The following is a 13,295-nucleotide window of genomic DNA, read 5'->3' as shown; positions in this document are numbered from 1 at the left end:
TTTGTTTTTGAAATTTTGGATTTTTTTTTTTTTTTTGAGGTCTCTGAAATTGAATAAGCTTCAGGCCCCACATACCCAGTTATGCCCCTGGTTCCAGAATTCTGAGACCTAAGATTCTCTGGTTTTCATGTTCCACAGATTCAAGATTTTGTCATCAGCTGAGTCCTTGAGGTCACTCGCAACGATTCTGTTACCTGCCAGGACATTGTTCATTAGAACATGTGATTCGTAGATTTCACAATCCTAAAAGTACCCCCTTTGTACTCAACATTTGTGGTCCATCCCCCCTTTGTACTCAACATCTGTGGTCCGGGGCTTCGAGTTCCAAGGAGTTCAGCAAAGTACTGCAGCTGCCCCGGAGAGGGGGAGGGGAGGCGTAGCCAAGAGCCTTTGGAGGAGGCCTGGTTTTCTTGGGATTTCTGTATTGATTTGGCTTTCTCCATTCTCCATCCTGTGGCTTCCAGGTCTGATGGGAGAGTGGGCCTGCTTCTAGCAATAGATAGGTCAGAATCAGAAGGGACTCCGACTCCCTTACTTTGCTGCTGTTTAGCTGCCCGTGGCAGTTGTGACCCATAGGGTTTTCATTGGCTGATTTTCATAAGATTGCCAGGCCTTTCTTCCTAGTCCATCATAGTCTGGAAGCTCTTCTGAAACCTGCTGAGCATCATAGCAGCACGCAAGCCTCCAGTGACAGACAGATAGAGGCTGCCCGTGAGGTGCGTTGGCTGGGAATTGAAGCCAGGTCTCCCGCATGGAGGGGGAGAATTCTACCCCTGAACCACCATTGCACCTCCCTCCTTATTTTGTTCTTATTTTTAGTTGCTGTGGAGTTGATTCTGACTCATGGTGACCCCATGTGTGCAGAGTAGACTGTTTAATAGGGGTTTTCAAGGCCGTGACCTTTCAGAACAGATCTCTAGGCCTTTTCTTCCAAGGAGCTTCTGGGTGGGTCCAAACCTCCAGCCTTTTGGCAGGTGATCCGGTGCTTAACCATTCGCGCCACCCAGGGACCACTCCCTTTATTTTACAGGCAAGGAAATAGGCCAGCGTGCAGCAGAAGCTGGTCCAAGCCCATTCAGCAAGTCAGCCCCTAGCCAGGACTCAAACCAGGAAAGAGGTTCTCTTTCCTCCACACTCTGCTTCCCTAGGCTCAGAAAGGAGGACAAGCAGAGAAGGCCCTTTGCTTCCTGCTGAGGGAGAAGCGGGGGATGATTTCCAGAGCCTCAGAAATAAAAATGTCCCAGTTCCCACCAAGCCGCAGACTCTTCTTCCAGGATCCACTTTCCTTTGTTCCCTTGGCATCACCCCAGGCTCCCCCATCCATTCGTATTTCACTGTATCACAGGGCACCCAACTGGTTCACCCAGAGAAGATGAAAACGATGCTAACAGCGTCACATCCCTGTGGCTGCCAGGAAATAAACATTAAAAGTTTTACAACAGGCTCCCTATAGGTTCCTCAAACTCAGGCTGCCTCTGGGGAGAGAAGGAGATGGGGGCAGCTGGGAGCAGACCGCCTCCCAGAACTCTCAGCTCAGAGCACAGAGGGATTAACACTTTCCTGTCCAAAGCCTGGAGAGCATGGATCCTAGTCTGTCCAAGCTGAGGGGGCCCCACTTTACACATGGAGAAACTGAGAGAAGCTCGGCTGCTTCCTTCCCGCCTGGGGTTCTTCTGAGATGATAAAGGGAACAGTCCCCAGGGGGAGATTAGTGCACTGGTTCCCAAACATGGCTGCACATTGCAGTCACCTGGGGTTCTTTAACAAATGCTGATGCCTGGGTCCCACCCCTAAACATGCTGATTTAATTGATTTGAAGTGAGGCCTGGGCAACAGAATTTTTTAAAGCTCCCCAGGTGATTCTAATATGCAGTGACGATTGGGGACCAGGAACAGCTCCACTGCTAACCAAAAGGTCAGCAGTTCGAATCCACCAGCCGCTCCTTGGAAACGCTATGTGGCAGTTCTACTCTGTCCTATAGGGTTCCTATGAGTTCCAATAGACTCAACAACAATGGGTTTTTTGGGGGGAGGGAAGGGGGTTGTGGTGGTGAAGAGACAAGGAGGTGTATGTTTGAATCTCAGCTCCACTGTTTTATAGCTGTGCCCTTGAGTAACTGATTTCAATCATGTGAGCCTCAGTCTCTTTATCTGTAAATTGGAGCTAATGTATACCTACCTCACATAGAGTTGAGGTAAGAATTAAGTGAGATAAAATACATTAAGTACTTAAAACAGTACCAAAAGAAAAAAGCAAACCAATTGCCATCAAATTGATTCCAACTCAAGGAGAGCCCAAATGTGTCAGAGGAGAAGTGTGCTCCGTAGGATTTTCAATGGCTGATTTTTTGGAAGTAGATTGCCACGTCTTTCTTCCGAGGGACCTTTGGGTGGACGCAAACCTCCAGCCTTTTGGTGAGCAGCAAGCTCGTTAACCGTTTGCACCACCCAGAGACTCTAAAACAGTGCCGGTCACATAGTAAATGATCAATACGTGTTGGTTTTATTGTTTTATTACTAATATATATCATCACTCCAAGCCCCCAGGTTGGGAAATGGGGGAAAAAACTCACAAGTCCACTGACAGATGAATTAGGATTCAGGAGACCTGATTCTTGTTTCCACTGTGTGACCTTGGGCAAAACTCTTAACTTCTCTTAGTCACCTCATTGTGCCAGATGGTCCCACAGCCCCTGGCCGTCTACTGTCTAGGGGAGTTGCGAGACTCCAATAAGATAATGGATTTGAACACGCTTTGAAAACAGGAAGGCACCAGAGGAATTTGAGTATTATGATTATGACGGCCATTCCATCCCCTCGTGCCCAGGCTGGCCCATCTGTTCTGTGTGCTTTCCGTTCTCTCTCTGCCTCCTTTGGCTGCCAGTCCTTCACTGCTCAGTCTGACATTTGGGCACGTTCCAGAGAGGACTCTGTCCCTCCTCCATCTGCCCCTCAAGTTAACTCTTCTGTCTCCCCCTTTCGGGAGACCGGTCTGACATCTGACAGCAGGGTGTGTGGTGATGGTGTGGGAGGAGAGATACGGGACAGTCATTGTTGTTAGCTGTCATTGAGTCGGCCTGACTCATGGTGACCCCATACACAATGGATGGAAATGCTGCCCGGTCCTGTGCCATCCCAGTGATCAGTTGTGGATTGGATCGTTGTGTTCCATAGGGTTTTCATTGGCCAGTTTTCAGAAGTAGGTTGCCAGGCCTTTCTTCCTAGTCCATATTACCTGGAAGCTCTGCTGAAATCTGTTCAGCATTATAGCAACATGCAGGCCTCCGCTGACAGACACACGGTGGCTGCCTGTGATGTGCACTGGCTGGGAATTGAACCCAGGCCTCCTGCATGGAAGGTGAGAATTCTACCACTGAACCACCAGTGCCTCATTGCAAAGTCAGTGTTCATCTTTTATTCTTTCCCTGGAGGCAGGAAGTAGGCAGAGATCTCCCACAGTGGAAGAGTTGGAGCTTCCTAAGAAATCCTCTAGATAGGCCCCCAAATGAGGCCCTGTGAGGAGGTAGAGCCGGGATTCGAACCCAGCTTCCTGGACTCCCATCTAGTGCTCTTCTGCTTTGTCACCACCCCAATGCCATGAGCTCTTGGGTGGGGTTCTGGAATGGGGCCTCCTTCTAGCTTCTCCATATCTCTTGGAATATTAGTGCTTGTGAGAGACTATCAGGGCATAGGGGTTTCTTTCTTCCGCTAGGGGCCTGGGCTATGTCCCAAGGAGAACTGGTATCTTTGGTCAGTCATTTAGCTTCCCTGAGGCTCAGTTTTCTCGGCTTTAAAGTGGGAAAACCACCACCTTGTCTATTCTCAGACAAGTGAGGAAGATTGTAACCTCTGTTGCGTTGGATACCAGTGCTGCCGATGGGGAGGGGATGTGAGATTCTGCCAGGCCAGAGCCCCTGGCAGAGACAGGCCAAGCAGAGGTCTGCGCTGCCCTGAGCTGTGTGGCTGGGAGGGGACTGGGAGAAGGCAGGGCCTGCCGGCATTGGCAGCTGCGGGCCTGCTGGCAGATGGTCCCCTAAGTGGGCCACCCCAGGGTCAGCCTATAGATTTAACATTAACCCTTCCCTCCCCAGCAGCCCCTCCCCAGCAGCCCCTCAGCTGCCGGTTCTTCCTTTTTGACTTTGGCCTGACCCACAGATGTTGCTGGGTCTCTAACTCAGCTGTAGACTAGACTCTGGCTTACATCTTTTCACTTCCCATCTCGCCTCAAAGAGACAAACCATTCCTCACATGGGTAGGGCACTTGACGGTCTATAGAACCAACAACTCTTTGGATCTGCACAAAACTCAACAGGGCACAAACTGATGATTAGGCACCCTTTTAATATGGGCAACTTTTAATATTAATTTTTGTAAATACTGATGTATAAAAAAGAAATTCTCATTGCACAGGCTAACCACCATTAATATTATGGAGTTGATCCTTCTAGAACCACTAACTCACTCTTATTCTCTTTCTCTCTCTCTCTCTCTCCCCTTCCCCATTTCCTTCTCTCTCTCTGTCTTTACCAATATGATAAAATTGAACATGTTGTTTTATTCCAGACTTTAAAAAACTGAACAACGCAGTGTAAGTATTTTTCCATGTAAGTAAATATCCATCCACCATCTCATCATTTGTAATGTCCGCATAGTATTCCGTGGTAGGCATGTACCAATTCCCCATTGCTGGATGACACCCATATGATAGAGGACGAGACAAATTTAGGGAGTGACTTGCCCAAGGTCACACAGCTTATAACTTACAGAGCCTGAACTTGAATTTTGGTCTTGGCACATGAAATTCAGTTCTCTTTTTTTTAAGGCAAAAGGAGTGAGGGCTTAGGAGCGTTGCTCTTCCAAACCAAGGGCCCAACTCCACTACAAGGTGGTGGTTGTTGGCGGGGGGCACTCCAGAAAAGACTTGCTTGTTCGTTGTTAGGCTGGCACAGTGTTTGGTTAGAATCTCAGCCCCATGCTTACCGGCTGTGGGGCTTTGGCGGCCTGCTTCCCCTCTCTGAGCCTCAGTTTCTTCATCCATGAAATAGACCTCATCTGGGAGTCTATCTTAATAGCTAGGGTATTAGGATCTAGCTCATCAGGCCATAGGGGTGGGAGGAGGATTAGATTAAATGAGAAAGTGTCCACTAAGTGTGTGGCACAGTGACTGCTCAGAAAGTGAAGCTAATATGATTGTTTCATTACTACTGGAATTCTGGGTATCAGTAGACCTATAAGAGAATGTGGTCTAATTAGAAAGTCGCTGGGAGGTGCAAGCAGTTTGTGCTCGACTACTAACTCAAGTTTGGCGGTTCAAACCCACCCAGCGGTACGATGGAATAAAGGCCTGGAGATCTGCTTCCATAGAGACTACAGCCAAGGAAACCCTATGGAGCAGTTCTACTCTGTCACACATGGGGTCGCCACGGGTCGGAATCAACTCATTGGCAATGGGTGTTTTTAGTCTAATTAGCCCCAGTGCAGGACGGGCTGTGATCCGGTCCCTTTTCCGCCCTGGGCCTTAGTTTAAAAACCAAAACCAAAGCCATTGCTGTTGAGTCGATTCGAACTCATAGTGACCTTGTAGGACAGAGTAGAACTGCCCCATAGGGTTTCCAAGGAGCGGCCTCAGTTTACTTATCTATAAATGCAGGGTGTTGCCCTTGATTTCTTAGCTGATTCTATTTCTCATCCCCAGTCCCCTGGGAGGATGCATGTTAACCCCTATGGGCTGCTGACCTGGCCTTGGCTCCCCTCTTCCATCAGGCCTTTCTCCTCCCCTCCTCCACCAGCCAGAGCCTACTGCCCGCCCCTCCCCCCGCCAGCTCTCTGGGCCTTTGACACTAATTGATATGGAGTTCCCCCCTCTAATCCTGCCTCTGCCTTCAGGGCCCTTGTTCCTGGGGCATCTGCTTGGTGAGAGGCAGAGGAGGCAGGGCCGGCCGCCACCCGCCTGTCTGCCATCTGGTCCCCTTCCCCTCCCCTCCTCTCAGGCCACCAAGAAAAATCTGTAATGAGTCCGTGGCCCCCGCCCGAGGGGGTGGAGTGAGACCAGCGCATGTTGTTGGCTTTGCTCGGGCGCGTGCACAGACACGCGCACGCACCCGCAGTTTGAAGACACAATTACTAGCAAAGCTTTTGTGCGGGCTCCCAGGCCCTCTCCAGCTGAACAGCTGCTGGGAGGGCTCCAAGCGAGATACTGACAGGAGGGGAACTTTAATTATCCGGCCGAATGGCATCTCTGACAGCCCCCGGGGACTGGACTAGATGCATAAGAGGGAGGCAGGCAGGGGAGAGCAGGCAATTAAACAGGAGAAGCGGGTGCAAGAAAGGAATGGGATGCCCTAGCTGATGGGAGAAACTACAGAGTTCACACCGCTCCGGCCTCAAAGTGGCTGAAGTCTTGGAAAAGTGACAGTTTTCTTTCCTGAGTCCCTCTGCCCGACACTGTCTACATGACCTTCTTTCACTTAGCAGTCAAGGCTGCCTCGTAAAGCCTAGCATCAAGAGCAGGACTCCGGAATCTGCACACCTGGGTTCTAATTCCAGTGCTGCTCCTCGCTGGTTGTGTGACCTCCAGCCAGCTACTTCACCTCTCTGAGCCTGTCGTTATTCTGTGTCACAGGAAATGGCAGCGATAAACTGACTCACAGGGTTGTTGGATCAGATAAGATCATTCGTTCAACAGCCAATGTTTACTGAGTGCCTGCTGCATACCAGGCCTGGTGCTAGGAGTTGGCGATTCAGCAGACTACATGACAGATAGGGGACGGGGTAGGGAGCGGTGCAGACAACAAACAAGGAAGCTATCTAATACAAATAATAATCATAACAAATTGTGAAGAGGGCCCAAATAGCAATTGCTTCAAGCAGCTTTTCCAGATTCTTCCCTTTCTGCTCCTGTGAGTCAGTTTTTCCCTCTTTCTTGGTTCCTGAGCTTCTCTTTGTAATTCAAGCACAGTGTCTGGCACATAGTAGGTGCCCAGGGAATGTTTCCTGAAATGACTTGCTTAGAGATTCTATGCCTATTAAATGGTTGGGGGGAAAAGTACTAGCTGTTACACTGGAGGCCACAGAAGGGCTTGTCCACTTCAGAAGTTCTCTTTGTTTTTTCAGAGTTAAAGACTTAGACATTTTCACCCTCTAGATTGACAGAAACTGAAAAGTATGATAATATTCCATGCTGGTGAAGAAGTGGGGAAACGGGTATGCCCATACATTGCTGGAGAGGGTATAAACTGGTGCAGCCTTTTGGGAGCACAGGGTTTCAGCATTTTCAAAATTAGAAATAAATTTTGCACATGACCAGTTCTTGGTGTCAATTCTAGTGAAAAAAGGAGGTTAGTACAAGAGAGTTCATTGCAGCCATGTTTGTTATGAAGGAAAAACTGCAGATAGCTCAAATGCTCTTCAGTAGGGACACAAGAAGCCTAGCTGCCTCAGTCTCAAAAGGTATGGCCATGACCTCAGGGGTTTCAAAGGATGGAGCCATGGCCTTTGGTGCTTCTAAGGGTGGAGTCGACACTCAGATGGACTGGGAGAACGGTGCGCCTAAAGCTGAGGGAGCAGAGTTGCTGTCCCAGTGGGCCTGGAAGGCAGAGCTGAAGCCCAAGGCTGAGGGGCCTCCACTCAATCTGGACAGTGTGACCAACACCTAGAGTCTGGGGGGCAGGGTCATTGTGTAAATTGTCTCAGAGGACAGAGGATTATTTTCAAAGCCTTGAGGGCTAACGTAATGTGTTCTGCTGACTTGCTTGGTGCCTGTTATCCCTTCTTTCCTTCCAGTTTCTTCCATTTGTAATGGAAATGTCTAGCTTGTGCCTGTTCTGCCATTGTACCTTTGGAAGCAGATAACTTGTATTCTGGATTTCACAGATGAAGAGGAATTTTTGGGTTTTGGACTTGGAGTTAAGACTTTTGCTATGATATGGTGGGTTGAATACGTTTTCCATGTTGCAAGGTTGTGATTTTGGGGGGGCCAAAGGGTGGTATGTCATGGATTGAATTATGTCCCCCCCAAAAATGTGTCTATCAGTTTGGCTGGGCCATGATTCCTGGTATTGTGTGATTTTCCTACATGTTGTAAATCCTCCCTCTACGATGTTAATGAGGGAGGATGGGTGGCAGTTTTAGTAAGGCAGGACTCAGTGTACAAGATTGAATTGTGTCCTGAGGCAATTTCTTGAGATATAAAAGAGAGAAGTAAGCAGAGAGACAAGGGGACCTCATACCACCAAGAAAGCAGTGCCAGGAGTACAGCGTGTCCTTTGGACTTGGGGTCCCTGCGTGGAGAAGCTCCTAGTCCGGGGAACATAGATGAGAAGGCCGACAGAAAGAGAAAGCCTTCCCCTGGATCTGACGCCCCGAATTTGGACTTTTAGCCTACTTTACTGTGAAGAAATACATTTCTCTTTGTTAAAGCCATCCACTTGTGGTATTTCTGTTGTAGCAGCACTAGATGACTAAGACAGTGGAGAACACATAAATAGCAATAAACCAACTGATTCCTGTAAAGAAGCTTAGGATTTACATAGACAGGTTTTTCAACCTTGGCACTACTGACATTTGGGACCAGAAAATTCTTTGTTGTAGGGGGCTGTCTTACGCATTGTAGGATGTTTAGCAGCATCCCTACCCTCCACCCACTAGATGTCATTGTCCCTTCCCCTCTCCAGTTGTGACAACCAGGCATTGTGAGATGTCTGTGGGGTGGAGAGTAAAATCACCACTGGTTGAGAACGACTGATCTAGAGACGGTTTTCTACCTACCCTAGATGATCTAGTCAGGAAAATCTGAAATGGCTGAAAACTTGGGACTAAATAAACAACTTTTGCAAATCAAGAGATGTCTGAAGGCTTTGTGGGGGCGGGGAAGCCACATTGAATCATGTCCCCTACCTTCCCATGGGGTTGGGGAGAAGCAGAGTTGCACAGTAGACTAGTAGATGGAGTACATGATTGGAGTCTGACAGTGCTGAGTCTGGACTTTAGTTCTCTGGGTCTCAGTCTTCTCATCTATAAAATAGGTGGACTAGTGCCTCCTCCACAGGGGTCATTGTCAGTCGTGGGCATCTTGGTGCAAATAGCTTAAGCTTTATAGTTAACAGACCTGGTTTCTAATCCCAACTGGGCAACGTTGGGCAGATCACTTCACCTTTCTAAGCTCTTTCTTCATCTGTAAAATGGGGATGATATTACCTACCTCATTTGCTGGATTTGAGGATCAAATAAGATAATGTCTGCAAGCTTTTATCAATTTATGTGTGTCTTCGTGTCTAGCTAAGTGCTCACTAAATGGTAGCTATGATGCTTTTGAGGGCAGCGTTTTGCAAATTGTACATTACTCAGTGTCCTCATATAAGTCAGTAGTATTGACATGGGGAAGAAGGTCAGAGTTTTCTTTTTCACCTCCATGGGATCATAGTCTTGGAAAGTCAGATGTCTGCTCTAAAGTGAATGGGCACCATTCATTCATTTGATGAACAAGCGTTCACCATTTGCTCCTGCTGAAAGAGATGGTGAGACACTAGTCCCACCCATGGGGCACTCTAAACTCCTCCCGGCATCTGACTGAGACTTGCCTGGGTGACTTTCTAATCAAGGTTTCCATGACACAACTCCCAGGAAGACGTCCCCGGACTTAGCAACATTCCTTGGAGACAAAGCTTTCTGTGAACTCGACTGCTCACAAACATTCCCTGCCTCCATAGTCAGCCTTTTTCACCTGTCTCTTTTCCCTACTTGGGAATTGTAGGGCAAATTGACACCAGTCTCAAGAACAGTTTTCTTTGTTCTTTAACTTGTCTGTCTCCTTCTTTATCAACCAGTGAACTCCTGCCAGATGATCTTTGTCTGCTACTGCAGCCCTCCCTCTTTCTTCAACTGCACTCCTTCTTACTCTGCCGACTTCTTCCTTCATCCCCACTGGGGCCTCCATCTTGGCTCTCTAACCCATGATCCTGTGCTATTTCTCTGCAAGAATCCTGCAAAGTTGCTTTATTTTTTGTTGTCATTTAACTCTCACTGAAGCAGTTCCAGTTTTCTTGTCCCTATTGATAACACCTCCCCTGCTCAGTGATTTCCTCTGCCGGCATTTTCTATGTTGCCATTTACTCCTCCCCAAGACACAGACTGACCCAATTACCTTCTAAACTTCAGAGAAGGCGCCAGAGAAGAATCTTACCAGGAGTTTGTCATCATCCTGGGAGGTAATGCTGTTTACTCCCAGCATGCACTAGGCCACAAGTGAAATGAACAAAACAATAGGTGAAAATTGGATTACCCTCTGGCATCTCGAGATAGGCCTTCATGGTGGGAAAATATTATTGTTTTCTTAATTAAGTAAGTGGCATGATCTCCAAGAATACCAGATCCATGTTTGCACCTGAGTAAGAAACAAAATAAATTTTGGAGTCAAACAATAAGGATGTTTACTCTTCTGTACTAGTTTGCCCTTCTAGTAGCGTAAAGAACATCGACAGCACCAACAAACCAATAGCAGTGATGAGAAAGTCGGGCCTAGAGAGTTGAGCAATTAACACAGTGTAACATAGGTATAAATAGAACATGAATTGGGGTTAGGACTCAGGTGTTCTGATTTCCAGCTTTTGAGTCCAGTACGAAATAATTTGCTTTCTGCTAAATATTTTTTAAACAAGTTTTCATCATAAAAGTAACACATGGTAGGTAACACATGCAGAAGTATAAAAAAGTAGAAGCCCCTTCATCTTAATTTTCCACTTCTATAGAGGTAACTGATATTACTTGCTATCAAGTCAGCTTTGACTATGGCAACCCCATGTACAACAGAACAAAACTTTGCCCAGTCCCATGCCATCTTCACCACCATGTTCAACTCCATTGTTGTGGCTCCTATGTAGTTTGAATGCCTTCCAACCTAAGGGGCTTATCTTCTAGCAACTATGTCAGACAGTATTCTGTTGTGATCTATAGGTTTTCATTGGCCAATTTTCAGATGTAGATCACCAGGCCTTTCTTCCTAGTCTGTCTTAGTCTGGAAGCTCTACTGAAACCTGTCCACCATGGGTGGCCCTGCTGGTATTTGAAATACTCATAGCATAGCTTCTAGCATCATTGCAACACAAAAGCCACCACAGTATAAAATACTGAGAGACAGGTGGTAGAGAGCCAACTACTATTGTGCTTTCTTATGCATCCTTCCAGAAATGTCACATATGAAAATGCAGTGCATTGTATTGGGAAATTTGCCTTTTCCTCTTAACGTTGTATCTTGGATTTTTTTTTTATATATATCACTACATTTAGAGTTGCCTGTTCTTTATAATGTCTGCATAGTATTCTATTGTACAGATATATCAGCATTTATTTAATCATTGTCCTGTTGATTCACAGTCAGATTGTTTTTAGGATTTTTGCTTTAACAATACGACAGTAAACATTTTGGTATATTTAACTTTACACACTTTGTGTGTGGAGGATATCTATACTATAAATTCGTGGAAGTGGAATTTCTAGAAATTCCTGTAAGATATTGCTCAATTGCCTTGCAGAAAGCTTACACCCCCACCACAGGGCATGAGAGTTCTTTTTCTGACCTTTATAAGACAGGAGATTATCAAGGTCTTTCATCTATGTCATTCTCAGAATTGGAAAGTAGTATGTAATTGTTTTAATTTATTTTTCTTTAATAATGAGTGAAAACATGCATCTTTGCCTGTTGGTTTCCATTTTGTATTCTTCTGTGATCACTTACCTCTTCATGTCCTTCATCCATTTAGTAGAATTGGATTGTTCATCTTTTTTATTTTTAAGAACTCTTTCCATATGAAGGAAATTATCATTCTGTCATATTGCTGCGTCCTTAACTTTTCAGTTTCTTTCTTTTTTAAAAAAATTTTATTGTGCTTTAGGTGAAGGTTTACAGCACAAATTAGTTTCTCATTCAAAAATTTATACACAAATTGTTTTGTGACATTGGTTGCAATTCCTGCAGTGTGTCACCACTCTCCCCTTTCCACCTTAGGTTCCCCATGTCCGTTCTTCCAGGTTTCCTGTCACTTCCTGCCTTCTCGTCTTTGTTTTGGGGCAGGTATTGTCCATTTGGTCTCATATACTTGATCGGACTAAGAAGCACGATCCTCATGTGTGTTATTGTTTGTTCTATAGGATTGTCTAATCTTTGGCTAAAAGGTAGACTTCGGGAGTAGCTTCAGTTCTGAGTTAGAAGGGTACCTGGGGGCCATAGTCTCAGGAGTTCCTTCAGTCTCTGTCAGACCAGTAAGTCTGGTCTTTTTTTGTAAATTTGAATTGTTTTTTTTCTACGTCTTTCTCCTGCTCTGTCCAGGACCCTCTGTTGTGATCCCTGTCAGATCCTTGAGTGGTGGTAGCTGGGTACCATCTAGTTCTTCTGGGCTCAGGCTGGTGGTGGCTGTGGTTCATGTGGTCCATTCATCCTTTGGACTAGTATTTTCCGTGTGTCTTTGGTTTTCTTCATTCTTCTTTGCTCCGGATGGGATGGGACCAATAGATGTATCTTAGATGGCTGCTTCCAAGCTTTTAAGACCTCATACTCACCAAAGTAGGATGTAGAACATTTTCTTTATGAACTATGTTATGCCAATTGACATAGATGTCACCTGAGACCGTGGTCCCCAGCCTTCAGCCTCAGTAATTCAATCCCTTAAGGTATTTGGATGTGTCTAGGAAGCTTCTATGACTTTGTCTTGGTCTAGTTGTGCTGACTTCCCCTATATTGTGTGTTGTCTTTCCCTTCACCAGGGTTAACACTTGTCTACTATCTAGACTTCCCCTCCCTCCCCTCCTCTTCCTTGTAACCATTAAAGATTATATTTTTCTGTGTGTAAACCTTTTTTTGAGTTTTTATAATAGTAGTCTCATATAGTATTTGTCCTTTTGTGATTGACTTATTTCACTCAGCATAACGCCCTCCAGATTCATCCCTGTTGTGAGATGTTTTACGGATTCATCATTGTTTTATATCATTGCGTAGTATTCCATTGTGTGTATGTACCATAATTTGTTGATCCATTCATTTGTTTATGGGCACTTATGTTGTTAGCTTTTTTGTTTACGACGAAGATAGAGATTCAGAGCAGGCAAAAAACACTAGCTTTTGGACAACGGATAGGAAGTAAAGTGAGATTCTATCTCTTCCTCTGATGCTCTCTCCCATTTTCTCTCTCCACCAAGAATGGCTTGCTGTAACAGGTAGAGAGCTATGAGTCAGAACAGGTATGAGCTCTAATCCCCCCTCTTCCTGCTGGGCCTGCATTCAAAAGAAGGGCACGTAGTAGAGG

The 13,295-nt window shown here is 46.0% G+C and overlaps 1 protein-coding gene and 1 non-coding gene across 2 annotated transcripts in view; one reads left to right on the top strand and one right to left on the bottom strand.

Moving 5' to 3' along the window:
* The window catches only part of SRRM4 (serine/arginine repetitive matrix 4), a 187,695-nt gene that overhangs the window by 29,916 nt on the left and 144,484 nt on the right, over nucleotides 1-13,295 (top strand). The window lies entirely within an intron of this gene.
* Nucleotides 3,318-3,388, bottom strand: TRNAG-UCC (transfer RNA glycine (anticodon UCC)). Its single transcript has one exon. It is a non-coding gene; the product is annotated as a tRNA-Gly (tRNA).

The sequence above is a fragment of the Trichechus manatus genome, unplaced genomic scaffold, assembly GCF_000243295.1.
Source record: "Trichechus manatus latirostris isolate Lorelei unplaced genomic scaffold, TriManLat1.0 scaffold00061, whole genome shotgun sequence".
NCBI classification, from domain to species: domain Eukaryota; kingdom Metazoa; phylum Chordata; class Mammalia; order Sirenia; family Trichechidae; genus Trichechus; species Trichechus manatus.
Note: the sequence above shows the minus strand (reverse complement) of the source record. Positions and strands in the feature narration are given on the sequence as shown.